The 13,246-nt window shown below is 51.0% G+C and overlaps 1 long non-coding RNA gene across 1 annotated transcript; it reads right to left on the bottom strand.

Annotated features, from left to right (window-relative positions):
• Window positions 1–2,654: 2,654 nt before the first annotated feature.
• On the bottom strand, window positions 2,655–13,150 carry LOC137776979 (uncharacterized). Its single transcript, XR_011076371.1, has 3 exons — window positions 13,025–13,150; window positions 11,541–11,718; window positions 2,655–3,194 (listed from the first exon to the last, which is right to left on the bottom strand). It is a non-coding gene; the product is annotated as an uncharacterized lncRNA (long non-coding RNA).
• Between the last annotated feature and the right edge of the window lie 96 nt (window positions 13,151–13,246).

The following is a 13,246-nucleotide window of genomic DNA, read 5'->3' as shown; positions in this document are numbered from 1 at the left end:
AGAGATCTACATAGGCACATTTTATTTTTTTTATTATTATTTATTTATTTATTTGGCTGCACTGGGTCTCAGTTGCCGCACACGGGATCTTTAGTTGGGACATGCGGGATCTTATTCCCTGACCAGGGATCGAACCCAGGCCCCCTGCATTGGGAGCACCGAGTCTTAACCACTGGACCACCAGGGAATCCCAATATAGGTACACTTTAAATGAACAACTTCATAATGTGAGAGGATGAGCTCACCCACGATCCAACCTCCTAACCCAACAGCACCTTAATTTGAGAACAGGATTTTAACAAACCAAGAGGGAGGTACAAGTTAAGTAGCAACACTCCTTGGGTTGCACTTAACCCTTTTTAAAGGCAGGAAACTCTTATGCTTCACTGGTGGTTTTGTTTTTCTGTTTGTTTACATCCTTTGTACAAGATCATTAGGAAGATCAAATACGATAAGAGGTGAAGGTGCTTTGGAACTCCTACTGGGCAGAGTCAATATGGCTATTTCCATTCCATGCCCTGAGGGCAGCTTTTTAGGAACTGCTTGCCAGGATCAGAGCAGGCAGATTGAAAGTCCCAGCTCCAACATCAGCCCAGGCCATCCTCTGCCTTCCTTCAGCCAAGCAGATGAGCCCTTCAAAATAGAGTCCCCTAAGTAGGAATCCAGCAGCATACAGGGCATTCCCTCCAGGGTCCCGAGTAGTTTCCTCCTTGGCAAGTCACAGGCCTGGGTTCCCCAGGACCATCTCCTACCTGAGGAGCAGGCTGCTGTGGGCTGGACTCCCGCCCAGCTAGCACCCGAGCAAGAATCGGTAACAGCAGCTCAAGATTGCCGATTTTACTGCCCTCTCTCCAGTGGACCCTGGGGAACAACCATCCCATGGAGACCACCAAGGCAGCAGCTCTCCTAGGAACCTTCAGGTTTAAGAGACACCGTCCCCACCATTACCCAGTTGATTCCTGTGGCCATGCACCCAAACTATAATGTGCACATGAATCCCCTGAGAATCTTGTTAAAATACAGATCCTGATGCAGTAGGTCTGGGGCAAGGCCTGAGACTCTGCATTTCCAACAAGCTCCTAGAAGATGCCAAAGCTGCTGCTCCACAGACCACACTTTGAATGCAAAGCTCCAGACCACAGGCTGATCAGAAGGTTCTGGAAACCAGAAAACAATGTTGAGTAAACGGAAACAACATGAGTTGTTGGGCCCCCTCTTTCTACCTTGAAATTTTTATAATCTTGATACCCCTTCTGATGGGCTCCCAATAAAGTCCCCTTTTAACTCAGGTTAGTCTAGGAGGTTTCTGGTATTTGCAAACAAAAGAATCTTTCCTAATATCCAAAGGTAAATCCCCCAAGTAGGAAAGGGTGACTCTTCCTCATCCCATTGCTTATTTTACAGGCCAGTTCTTCCAGCCCCATCACCAGAGCCTGGCTAGACCCACCTGCTTCTTAAAGGGACCAAGTCCCCTTTTGGGGGGCTTCTGATCATTTAAATCTCCTTCAACAACACAGAAGAGGTTTTCAAACATTACCCCGGGGATTCCTCATTGCTCTCTCTCAATATTTTCCCAGAGACCTGAGGTTCCTTTGTGGGCTTCAGTCCCTTGATTGCCTCCCAGCCCCTAAGCTGTCTTGTGCATTAATTAGCTGGTGACTAATTGCTTCCTAATTGCCAACCAGCTCCCACCCACACTTGTATCAAGGAGTCATGGGCATCCTCCAGGGAAAGGTCTTTTGTGAGTCCAGTGGTTCACTTTTCCACAAACATGGGCTGAACCTCTTCTGTGGTGCCATGTCACATTCGCAGCCCTAGGGACTTGGTGATGAGCAAGACAGACTTGGTCCTTGCCTTCACAGAGCTCACATCTAGTGGGAGCCAAATAGCAACACAGGGACTTCCCTGGTGGCATAGTGGTTAAGAATCCGCCTGCCAATGCAGGGGACATGGGTTTGAGCCCTGGTCCAGGAAGATCCCACGTGCTGCGGTGCAACTAAGTACGTGTGCCACAACTACTGAGCCTGAGCTCTAGAGACCATGAGCCACAACTGCTGAGCCCATGTGCCACAAGTATCGAAGCCTGCGTGCTTAGAGCCCGAGCTCCAAAACAAGAAAAGCCACTGCAATGAGAAGCCCGTGCACTGCAACGAAGAGTAGCCCCCACTCGGGCTTCCCTGGTGGCACAGTGGTTAAGAATCCTCCTGCCAATGCAGGGGACACGGGTTCGAGCCCTGGTCCGGGAAGATCCCACATGCTGCGGAGCAACTAAGCCCATGTGCCACAACTACTGAGCCTGTGCTCCAGAGCCCGTGAGCCACAACTCCTGAAGCCTGGGCACCTAGAGCCGTGCTCTGCAACAAGAGAAGCCACCGCAATGACAAGCCCACGCACCACAACAAAGAGTAGCCCCCACTCAACGCAACTAGAGAAAGCCCGCGCACAGCAACAAAGACCCAACACATCCAAAAATAAATAAATAGAATTAAAAAAAAAAAGAGTAGCCCCCACTTACGGCAACTAGAGAAAGCCCAAGCGCAGCAACGAAGACCCAACAATGAAGGCCTGACGCGGCCAAAAATAAATGAATTTATTTTTAAAAATAAAAAAAAAACAAACAGCAACACACAAATTTCAGGTAATAACTGCTATGATTTAACAAATAATAAAATTACAAAAGGATAATACAATACAGAGTAATGCCTGGAGCTTCAGATAGGTGCGCTGGGAAGGCCTTGCTAAGGAGGTGACTTTTGAGTTGAGACCTGAATGGTACTCAGGAGCCAGCCAGAGTGATGATGAGGAGAAAGAGCTGTCCAAGCAGAAAGCAAGGGCAAGAACAAAGGCTGGGTGGGAGGAACCAGCTTGGCCCGTCTGAGGAACACTCACTGCATCCTTTCAGCCCCCAGGGATTCGGGAGTCAACCAGCAGGTTGGAGCTGGTTGTAAGAACTGGAGAAAACCTTTCCTCTCCTCTTTTGCAGAGGCTGGGAGTGAGGCTTACTCCACATGGCCCCGCCGCCAATCATCTGATTGGTCAGATTTCAGGATCCTGATTGGCGTTTGGTGGTAACTAGGGTGCTCTTTCTTCAAGGTTCCAAACTCCACAGTCTTACTTCGGACTTAGGGCGGAACCCCTCGGAGGGTCCAGTTAAGGAGCACGCGGCTTCCCCTGGGGAATCCAGGCCCAGGACTCTGCAGAGAAACAACAATGCAGATTGCCATGTGAAATTTCTTGATTTTTAAACGTTAATGATGAGTTGGAAAAGCTTTTTAAAAGCTGCGCGGGCCAAACACGTGTCTATAGGCAGGACCCGGCCCCCGCACCTCAACCCCCACCCCCAGCCTCCCAGGGCGGTGCAGTGGGGCTTGGCGAATGCCTAGAGATAGAGGTGATGGAGAGAAGGAGTCAGGAAGGACACTAACTACATCTTGGATTCTGAAATACCCTGCCCTGGAGGAGGAACTCGCTGCCACAGACACAGACTGAGCACCTATTGGTGCAAGTCTCTGTGCTAGGTTGGGGGGTACAAAGCACATTGTGAGGCTGCACCCTCCTCCAGGGCAGGGGGTTGTCTACCGCAGAAGACCTGGGTTCCGGTCCTGCCTTGCCTCCTGTAATTACCATGAGTCCTTGGGTTAGTTCATCAGCTCTGGGATTCGGCACATAGCCTTATGTTGATAGCAGGTTAATTAAATCAGGTAACGGCAGATTATGAAAGGCCTTGAATGTCTAGGTAGGGAGTTTGGGCCGGATCTGATAAGGGGGTGGGAGCCACTGCAGGTTCTTGATCAGGAGAGTGAGATTCCAAGTAAAATATTTTAGGAAAATGAATCAGGCCACCTGTGCAGAGAGGAGAGGGTCACATACCATCCAGGTGTGGTATAGTGAGACAGCACCTGGGTTTATGCAAATCAGATCTTACCACCCCTAGCTCAGAAGCCTTCGGTGGCTCCCTGCAGCCCTCACAGCAAAGTCCTTCCTTCTTACAATGGTCCAAGTGCAGGACCATCATCCTGGGTGTATGACCTGTGCAGTTGCACAGGGCCCCATGCTTAGTTTAATGATTTACTGTCACCATCTTGAAATTCTTAAAGGGGTCTCATGTTTTTGCTTTGCATCAGGCCCCACAAATTATGTAGACAATCCTGCCCACAGGGACTGGCCCCTGCTCCCCTCTCTCTTCTCATTTGCACCCTGCTTCTCCCTAACCCTTCAAACACCAGTTGCTTTAGTCTTCCATCAGTTCCTGGAGGTTGTTCCTTCCTGCCTCAGGGCATTTGCACAACCTGTTCCTTACCTGGAACACCACCCCTCATCCCAAGACCAACTCTTTGTTCAGCAAATTTCTTCTTATCCTCCAGATCTGAGCATAATTACCTCCTGAGAGATACCTTCTCTGACCTCCCAGGATTATCTCTTCAAAAACAAAAGTTTAAAAATAATTTAAAGTAGGCCCCAAGTACAAGCTCCCATAGTGCCATGTGGCTCCCACTTCACAGAAATGACCCTAATCTGTAATGAAAACTTTATATGGTGCTCTGTTCGCTGAATCTGTCTCCACCTCCAGACTGTGAGCGCCATGATGCTCACGAACCTGTCTGCCTGGCTTCAAAGGGAGGCTCAGAGATGGGTTAAATGGGGTGAAAGGAAGGGAAGCCATATCTCACCCATCTTGGACCTTTCCTTCGGGCTGGGCAGAAATTTTCATAAGGCCCAGACCACACACCCAGCAGGGTCTGCTCTGGCCCTGGCCCTGGCCTTTCCCCAGCTGGAGCCCATTAGCTGCAGACCCTCTTGCCCCGTTCCCAGGGATGGGACAATCCTAGGGGTGGGTTGGGAAGGGGATGCATTTTACAGAGCCAAGCTTTAGTCTAAAGGAAGCAATAATGAAATCATTTCAGACCTCTGTCAGCAGAACAGCCATGGGTGTTTGGGGGCTTTGTGCTTGTAAAGGCTTGTGTAACTAATATCCAATTGGGGGAAATTTTCCTTCTCTTAACCAAGTAAATAAAACCATTCATACCACAAGAGGTAGGAGGAAGGGACAGAATTTGCACAAAACATAAAAATTTGTTGACCCTGGCAAGATGAGAAAGAGCATCATGCCTGCCCAGGTGGCTCACATTTATTAAGTAGGTCCCATGTACCAGGATCTGAGCTAAGCTCTTGACACACATAAGCTCCTGAATGCTCACCCTAACCCTGTGAAGTTGGAACTATTCCCCTCCCCATTTTGTGGATGAGGAAACTGAAATGCAGAGAAACTGGGTAACTAGCCTAATGTCACACAGCAAGGAAACGACAGAGTTGGGATTTGCACCCAGATCTGTCCAACTCCAGATCTGTTCTGAGCCCTTCACTACCACAAAACAGCTACTCATTTGACTTGTTGTGTGGTTTTGGGCAAATTTGTCAATCTCTCTGAGCCCCATAATCTTTTTTTTCTTTTTTTTGAACCCGTGCCCCCTGCAGTAGAAGCACAGTCTTTTTTTAAAAAAATAAATTTATTTATTTTATTTACTTATTTTTGGCTGCGTTGGGTCTTCGTTGCTGTGCGCGGGCTTTCTCTAGTTGTGGCGAGTGGGGGCTACTCTTCTTTGCGGTGCGTGGCCTTCTCATTGCTGTGGCTTCTCTTGTTGCAGAGCACGGGCTCTAGGGTGCACGGGCTTCAGTAGTTGCAGCACGCAGGCTCAGTAGTTGTGGCTCGCAGACTCGAGAGCGCAGGCTCAGTAGTTGTGGCACATGAGCTTAGTTGCTCCCTGGCATGTGGGATCTTCCGGGACCAGGGCTCAAACCCATGTCCCCTGCATTGGCAGGCGGATTCTTAACCACTGTGCCACCAGGGAAGCCCGAAGCACGGAGTCTTAATCCCTGGACCGCCAGGGAAGTCCCAAGCCCCAGATTCTTCACCTATAAATTGCCCCTTATTTAAGCCACTCTGTGCTAGGTACTGTCTTGACTCCTCATGGTGCCTGGTGAGGGAGGGAATGTGGCAGAGCCAATGATTTGTGTTCTTCAACCTGTTTCCTCTTCCTGGGCCCTACAGTTAGCAGAGTCATGTGACTACATTCTGGCCAGTTAAAATTACATGTCATCCCTGGGCCAAGGCAATTAAGAATGGGTGAGTCTCTTTTGATTTTTAGTCTCCCTTTCCACATGCAGAGGATTCAGGAATGGATTCCAGGGAGGGCCTTGGGGAGTCACTGCCTGGAAGAGAGCTGCCTTCCAAGGCAGATGGGTTAGGAGACTCCTGACCTATATCAGACTTTGCATGAGTGAGGAATAAACTATCATTGGGTTAAGCCACTGAGATTTTTGTTTTGTTACAGCAGTTACCATTAATTGCACTGAATGAAACTGTATCAGTTTATTAATTTCCATAATAATGCTGCATAACAAATCACCCCAAAACTTAGTGCCTTAAAACAGCAACCAGGGACTTCTGTAGTGGTCCAGTGGTTAGGACTCCATGCTTCCACTGCAGGGGGCACAGGTTCGATCCCTGGTCGGGGAACTAAGATCTCTCATGCTGCGCGGCGCGGCCAAAAAAAACAAAACAAAAAAACCCCACAAAAAACAGCAACCATTTAGTTAGCTCATGATTTCATGGATTGGCAATTTGGTCTGGGCTCAGCTAAAGGTTCTTCTGGTCTTAACTGGCTGATTAGCACAGCCTCAGCCAGGACAGCTCATTCCTGTTCCAGTGGTCTCTCATCCCTGAGCAGGATAGCCCAGGCCTGTTCACATGACAGCTGGGAGGGTTCCAAGAGAATGGGCAGAGGCTACAAGACTTCTTACAGTCCAGACTCAGAACAGGCAATGTCACCTCTGCTGTATTCTATTGGCCAAAATAGGCCATATGGCTGAGCCCAGGTTTAAGGAATGAGGAAATAGGCTCTATCTCCTGATGGGAGGAGTTCCAAAGTCACACTGCAAAGGGGCTTGCATACAGGGAAGCAAAGCACTGAAGTTATTTTGCAAACAAACCACTACAGGAGGTATTAGTGCCCCCATTTGAAACTTCCTTCCCAGGTTCAGGAAGATGAAGTGGCTAGTGAATGGAAGAATCAGGATTTAAGCAAAACCTGAAGCTCTCTTCATGCCCCAAGCTTCCCATATGACTCCGAAGACTGGTCTCTTTGGCCAGAAGGAACCTCCCCACCTCTGCTAGCTGAACCAGGAATCCAGCACCCTGGCCTCCCAGGGAAGGGGCCCCCAAATGTGGATCTCACTCCAGCCTTTGGAAGAACAGGGCATCTTTTCAGATATTTGAGTCTAGGAAACACCTTGAGCGTCAAGCCTGGAAAAGCTGTGACTGCAGTGACCTGGGGCTGGTGGAAAGGCCTTCCCCTCCTGGCCTTTACACATCAGATGGCCCTAGAGACCTACTTCGCTCTGTGACGCAGGCAGAGCCCACACCCTCTCTGTGCCTCAGTATAAGGATGCAAAGTGTAGAGAGAAAAGTGCTCAGCTTCTGGAACCAGAGCACTGGGCTCAAATCCTGACTCACTTGCTGTCGGTCCTGGGCAAGGCCCTTCCACCCTCTGAGCCTCACATTCTCTTCTATAAAACAGGTGTGAGAGAAGAGGAGTCCCCATCTTGGGGGCTGTTGTGAGAACTGAATGAGAGAATGCACAACATAAATGCATGATGTAAATGACCTACTACCCCCAAGGTGGACTTAATAGCTGGCAGGTGGTGTTAGCATCATGTCAACCAAACCCCCATTTTACAGAGGAGAAAACAGAAGCTCAGGCAGGTGATGTGACTTGCCAAGGCCACACAGCTAAGGAGCAGTGATGTCACCAGTGATGTACTCAGGTCTATCTGATTCCAGAAGCCAAGGTCTTACCCTCTCTAGAGTCCTGGGTTTGAGTCACCTCTTGCAGCCATGTGACCTTGGGCAAGTCCCTTTTCTCTCTCGGTCTCATTTTTTTCATCATCTAAATAAATGATGATCTGCCTATGATGCCTTGTGCATTTTCCTCAAATGGGAAAATACATGGAAAGTGCTTAGCACAGGGCCTGGGACAGACGTGTGTGCTCAGCAATGAGAGGCTGCTATAACAGTCAGGGATAAGTTGCTTAACTCTCTGTGCCTCGGTTTCTCTATCTGTCAAATAGAGCTAATGACAGACTTATCTCATTGGGTTGTTGTGAGGAATAAATGAGTTACTGTGGGCTAACCTCAGCACAATGCCTGGCACATGTATGCACTTCATAAGCACTTGCTATTATTTTAAAAGTTCAGAAACCTGTTCCAAGCCAGCATGAGATGATGGGGATCCCAGCCCCCCACTGGCTGAGGCTCCAGGCACTGCCTTTGCTACCATTCAGCTATTATTAGGCCCAGCGTCCTCATCTCAAATCCAGATGGGGAGCTAGAAGGGCGGGCAGGGCTGGGCCTGGCTGGCGGATGGCTGGGAACACTGCTGGGAGGCCGGTTTGGGTTTGGGCCCCACCCTGCCTGCCCTCCCTCGCCTGCAGTGGGTCCAGCCGCCACGTCTACACTTGGCTCTGAGGTCTGCACCAAACACTCCCTCCCACCGTGGCCGCCTCCTCTGGGAAGGTTCAGAGCATTTCGCGGCCTCAGCACTTTTCTGCCCGCCCCGGGAAGGCCAGGCCTGCGTAAAAACTATGAATTGGACACTGCTTGCCTCTGGAGCCTGCAAAGGGGTCAACCATCCTCCTGTCTAGAGGTCTTCATACCTACAGTGAGGCCTATTGGGTCCACCAAGGGGAAAGGGTACACACAACTGGGTTCAAATCCCAGCCCTACCACCAATATGCAGTGTCAACGTGGACAAGTGACTTCCCCCTGAGCCTCAGTTTCTTTATCTATAAAACGGGTATAATCTTAGCACCTACCTCACATGGCTGTGGTGATGTATAAATGAATGAATGGCACATAGTAGGGACTCAGTATGTGCTAGTTATTGTTATTTCATGCTTGAGTGTGCCAGGCCCTGAGGGGGAAACAAGGATTTGGGGAGGCTGGGGATCTGGGGTACCAAGTGGCTCCACCTCCAATTGCTATGTGACCTGAAGCCTGTTCCTTGCCCTCTCTGGAACTCAGATTACCACGAGGTGGGCATCTAGGACTCTATGATGCCACAATTCAGCTGCTGTGCTCACAAGTAGTTAAGAAATATGACAAGGCCCCATGTGGGCAGAGATCCCAAATGGCAGGGTACCATGGTTAGGAGCAAGGGTTCTGGGGAATTCCCTGGCAGTCCAGTGGTTAGGACTCCACGCTTTCACTGCTGGGGTCCGGGTTCAATCCCTGGTAGGGGAACTAAGATCCTGCAAGCCATGCCATGCAGCCAAAAAAAAAAAAAAAAAAAAAAATCAAGAGTTCTGGGTTCTAACCCTGTGTAAGGTGCTGGTGTGGCTTGGCCTTGTTGAGCCTGTCTCCTCTTCTGTATAATGATGGTTCTACCTCACAGCGTTCAAGCTGTGAGGTTCATGATAATAACAAAACTGCCACTCATGTGTTTTTATGGTTCCAACCCACTGGGCAGCAATTATACAGGGCCGCTGCCATAAGCCTAGATTACGCCAGGCATCAGGGAACTCCCAGAAGTGATAAGAAGTCCAGGCCGGCCCATCCAGAACCCTCCTTTTTCCATGAGGCTGGTCTCCTGGGGTTCATCACAGCCCATTGGGCATCTCAGATCCCCTTCTCCTTCCCAGGGCTCCCTTGCCTCCAAGTTTCCTACATTGAAGAGTCACTCCTTTCCCATCCTTCAGCACCTGGGGCCGGGCCCCCTTTTCTTCCAAGGCCGGAAGTTTATCTGACACTGTCTCTCAGAGAACACAGCAGCTGGATGACATCATGGAGGAGACAGCCTTGCCAAACTGGTTTGCCAAACAGATCCCAAGCCCCACTCCTGTGGCTGCTGACCTTGGGGGCCTCCAGTTCTGCCCACGAGGGAGAGGGTCACAGCCCTTGGATCCAGCCAAACCCAGCAAGAACCAGTTCTTCTCCTCCAGGGTCCCCATGCTCCAGCCTCGCCTACCTGACTTTTCCCCAGCAAAGTCCTCAGAGTCCTACCTGACTTCCTTTGCTCTCATGCTGTGCCCTCTCCAGGTTGCCTTTCCCCACCCCTTCCACATGCCAAACAGCAAGTGAGGGCTTTTTCTCCACAACTTTTAGAGTCCAGATACCATCTCTCCCCCTACTCTCACCAGGCTGTGAGACCCCAAGAGCAGGCCCAACTCTGATCCAGCTCTAACCCCTCTACCCCTCCCACTGCCCAGCAGGCTCTGGACCCTTCATAGGCCCAAGGCCTTGGCCTTGGCTGGCCTCACAGCCACTTGTGACCACATCCCAAGGTGGGGTCTCGCTGAAAGTCTTGGAATTTTATGTTTTCTAGTCTGGTGGGGAGAGGGCTTAGAAAGCTCAGGCCACAACTCCCCCATCTTGCAGATGAGGAAACTGAGGCTCCAAGGGGAACAAAACTTTGCCTGGGCTGGAGCCAGGCCTAAGACACATCACTCCTCTTGCCTCCTGACCCCAGGACTGGGCTTTCTCTGCAGGACCCCAGGGAGGGGGAGGGGAAGCCAGGGAGATTCAGGGATCTGGCACTGCCAGCTTGGTAAAAATATTTATTCTCAGACTGAGAGACTGGAGCAAAATATTACCCTTGGCCCCTGAGCTGCTCCAGCCACTCCCCACTCTGCCAGTCCAGGGTTGGACCTGGAGGAATCTGGACACTTTCTGGGAGGGCCTGAAGTGAGCCAGTCCAAGCTCCTCATTTTATAAATGGACAGACTGAGGCCCAGGCCTCCCCAGTGCCCATAAGACATGTTCACCCTACTCACCTGTCACTCAGGGTCTTTCACAGATGGAAGGTCTTCCATCCCCATTTCCTCTCCATCCACAGCCCATCTCTCCTCCTTTTCCCACTTACAAACCTCCTGGCCTTTATTCACACTGTCCCCCTGCCACTAATACTCTTTCATGTCTTTCCCCCTCTTCTCTGTGGGACGGATTTCTTTGCACCCTTCCTCAAGGATCAGTTTGCTCCTCCTCTAAGAAGTCTTCCAGGATTTCCTCCATCCTAGAGGCAGCAAGGTGGAGGAAAGGGGCTTTGGCATGGGGCAGAATTCCACTCAAGTTTGAATGCCATTACCAGCCAAGGTGCCTTCACCTCCCTGAGCTTCAGCTTCCACCTCTGTAGAATCCGGGTAATACTTATCTTGCACAGTGGTCAATTTGCAACAGGGCAAACCCCGTGTCAGGCATGCAACTGGTGCTCAGTAAACACCAGGACCCTCCTCATGGGACGTTTACTCCTTCCTGTGCTGTGGCTGCAAGCTTCTCCAGAACCGCACCGGGCTGCCCTTTGCCCTTTGATCTTTGTTTCACCACCATCTCGTCCCACCCCTTTCAGATAGGAAGGGAAAGCAAGTAGGTCTGGAGGAGGACCCCAGCCCTGAGGGCTTGATGGAGGGGCGGGACCCATGCTTATCTTCAGTACTACCAGGAACTAGTGAGCGCGTGTGTGACACAAAGTTCGTTCTCAGAAACTCACCTGTGCCGTTCCTCCCTCCTGGGGGGTGGGGTCAGAGCTAGCACGAAGCAGGCCATTCACTGGAGCCAAGAGCCGCCACTCAGGTGGCCTACGTATGCCCCGCCCCAGGGGGCTGTTCCAATGGGCGCGCGAGGTTTGAATAGGACAGAGTTGGCTTTGGAGGGCGCTGAACCTTGTTCTGGAGAATAAGATGACATCTAAGTTGGGAATTCCCTGGCGGTCCAATGGTTAGGACTCTGAGCTCTCACTGCCAAGTGCCCAGGTTTAATCCCTGGTCGGGGAACTAAGATCCCACAAGCCACGTGGCCAAAAATAAAAATAAATTAAAAAAAAAAGTTTATTAAAAAAAAATGACATCTAGGTTAACCAGAGAGGGCCTACATGGGGCCTGCTCAGGAGAAGGGGACCTCGAACTAAAGCCCCAAATTGGGCTCTGTTTGCTCATCCTCCCGTGTGACCTTAACAAGCCTCTTCGCTCTCAGAGCCGTGGTTTTCCCATGTGTAAAACGGGACCACCTCTCAGGGATGTGGGGATGCAGTAAGATGACACCTTTAAAAGAGTCTCAGAGTGGATACTGGCCCTCACTCTAGATGGGGGCAAGGTGTGGTAGTGGGTGGCCACAGAGGAGCTGGACAGTGGGGCTGAGGGGCTCTGCTGGAGCAACAGGCTGAAACCACTTCCCCACAACCCCGTATCACAGTGGTTAAAAGCACAGATTCTATACTCAGAAGGTGCTGGTAGGAACCACAGTTCCACTACCTATCAGCTGTTGTCCTCAACTGTAAAATGGACAGTAATCCTGGGCTCAAATGGTCGTTATAGGGACTATATGCCTGGTACATGGCAAGTACAAAAAAATGAGTCTATATTATTATTGTTATTATTTGACAGACAGGATTCCAGACCCCACCTCCCAGGCTCCAACTCCCTTTGATGTCCACGGAGACCTGTGGGAGGCACCCTGACCTCTATCACAGGGGACAGAGTGGTTTTCCCCAGTGGGTCTGAGCTCTTGGGTCCCCTGGCTGATTCCTTATGTTGTCTTGGGCATGTTGGCTCTCTCTGGGTCTCAGTTTTCTCCATTTGTTGAATTCTGGACTTCGTGTTCCCTATTTAACTCCACAGCGCTGCAAGAGGCCGACGCTGAGGGGCTTGGAAGCGAGAAGCATGACAGATAAGGTCAACGTCTGTGCAAAGGTGTGTCGGCTGGGGAAAGGGAGTTTTGTGATTGACCCTGCTCCATCTGAGGTGGTCCCTGAGGTACTTCAACGTAGGGTCAAGGTGCTGCCGGGCACTTAGTCCCTGCTCTGAGGTGACCCGGACCAGGTGTCCCGAAAGCAGCCTGGGGGCAGCGGCCAAGCCAGGGCACTGAAGCGAGGAGGGGGCGGAGTCGAGGGAGGGGACAGGGTCTCACGAACAAAGAGGAGGGCGGAGAGGGACAGTCCTGAAGGCTCCGCGAATAGTACAATCCCGGGCCACTTACCGCGGCTTTGGGAGCCCTCCCTGACTTTGGCGCAAAGCTGCATCCTCCTGGCGACACCCACCCGACCAGCGAAGGCCTCTTGAACAGTGGCCCGAAGACTGCAAACCCGTACAACCTAGGCCCGTGATGGGCGGGGCCTCTACTAGGGGCGAGGCCGTCAAATTGAATTTCCCCAATGGGGCACGAGGGTGGGCGGGACCCTCCCCAGGATTGGTTGGCGCC

The sequence above is a fragment of the Eschrichtius robustus genome, chromosome 14, assembly GCF_028021215.1.
Source record: "Eschrichtius robustus isolate mEscRob2 chromosome 14, mEscRob2.pri, whole genome shotgun sequence".
Taxonomy (NCBI): Eukaryota; Metazoa; Chordata; class Mammalia; order Artiodactyla; family Eschrichtiidae; genus Eschrichtius; species Eschrichtius robustus.
This window is presented reverse-complemented; position numbering and strand designations above follow the sequence as displayed.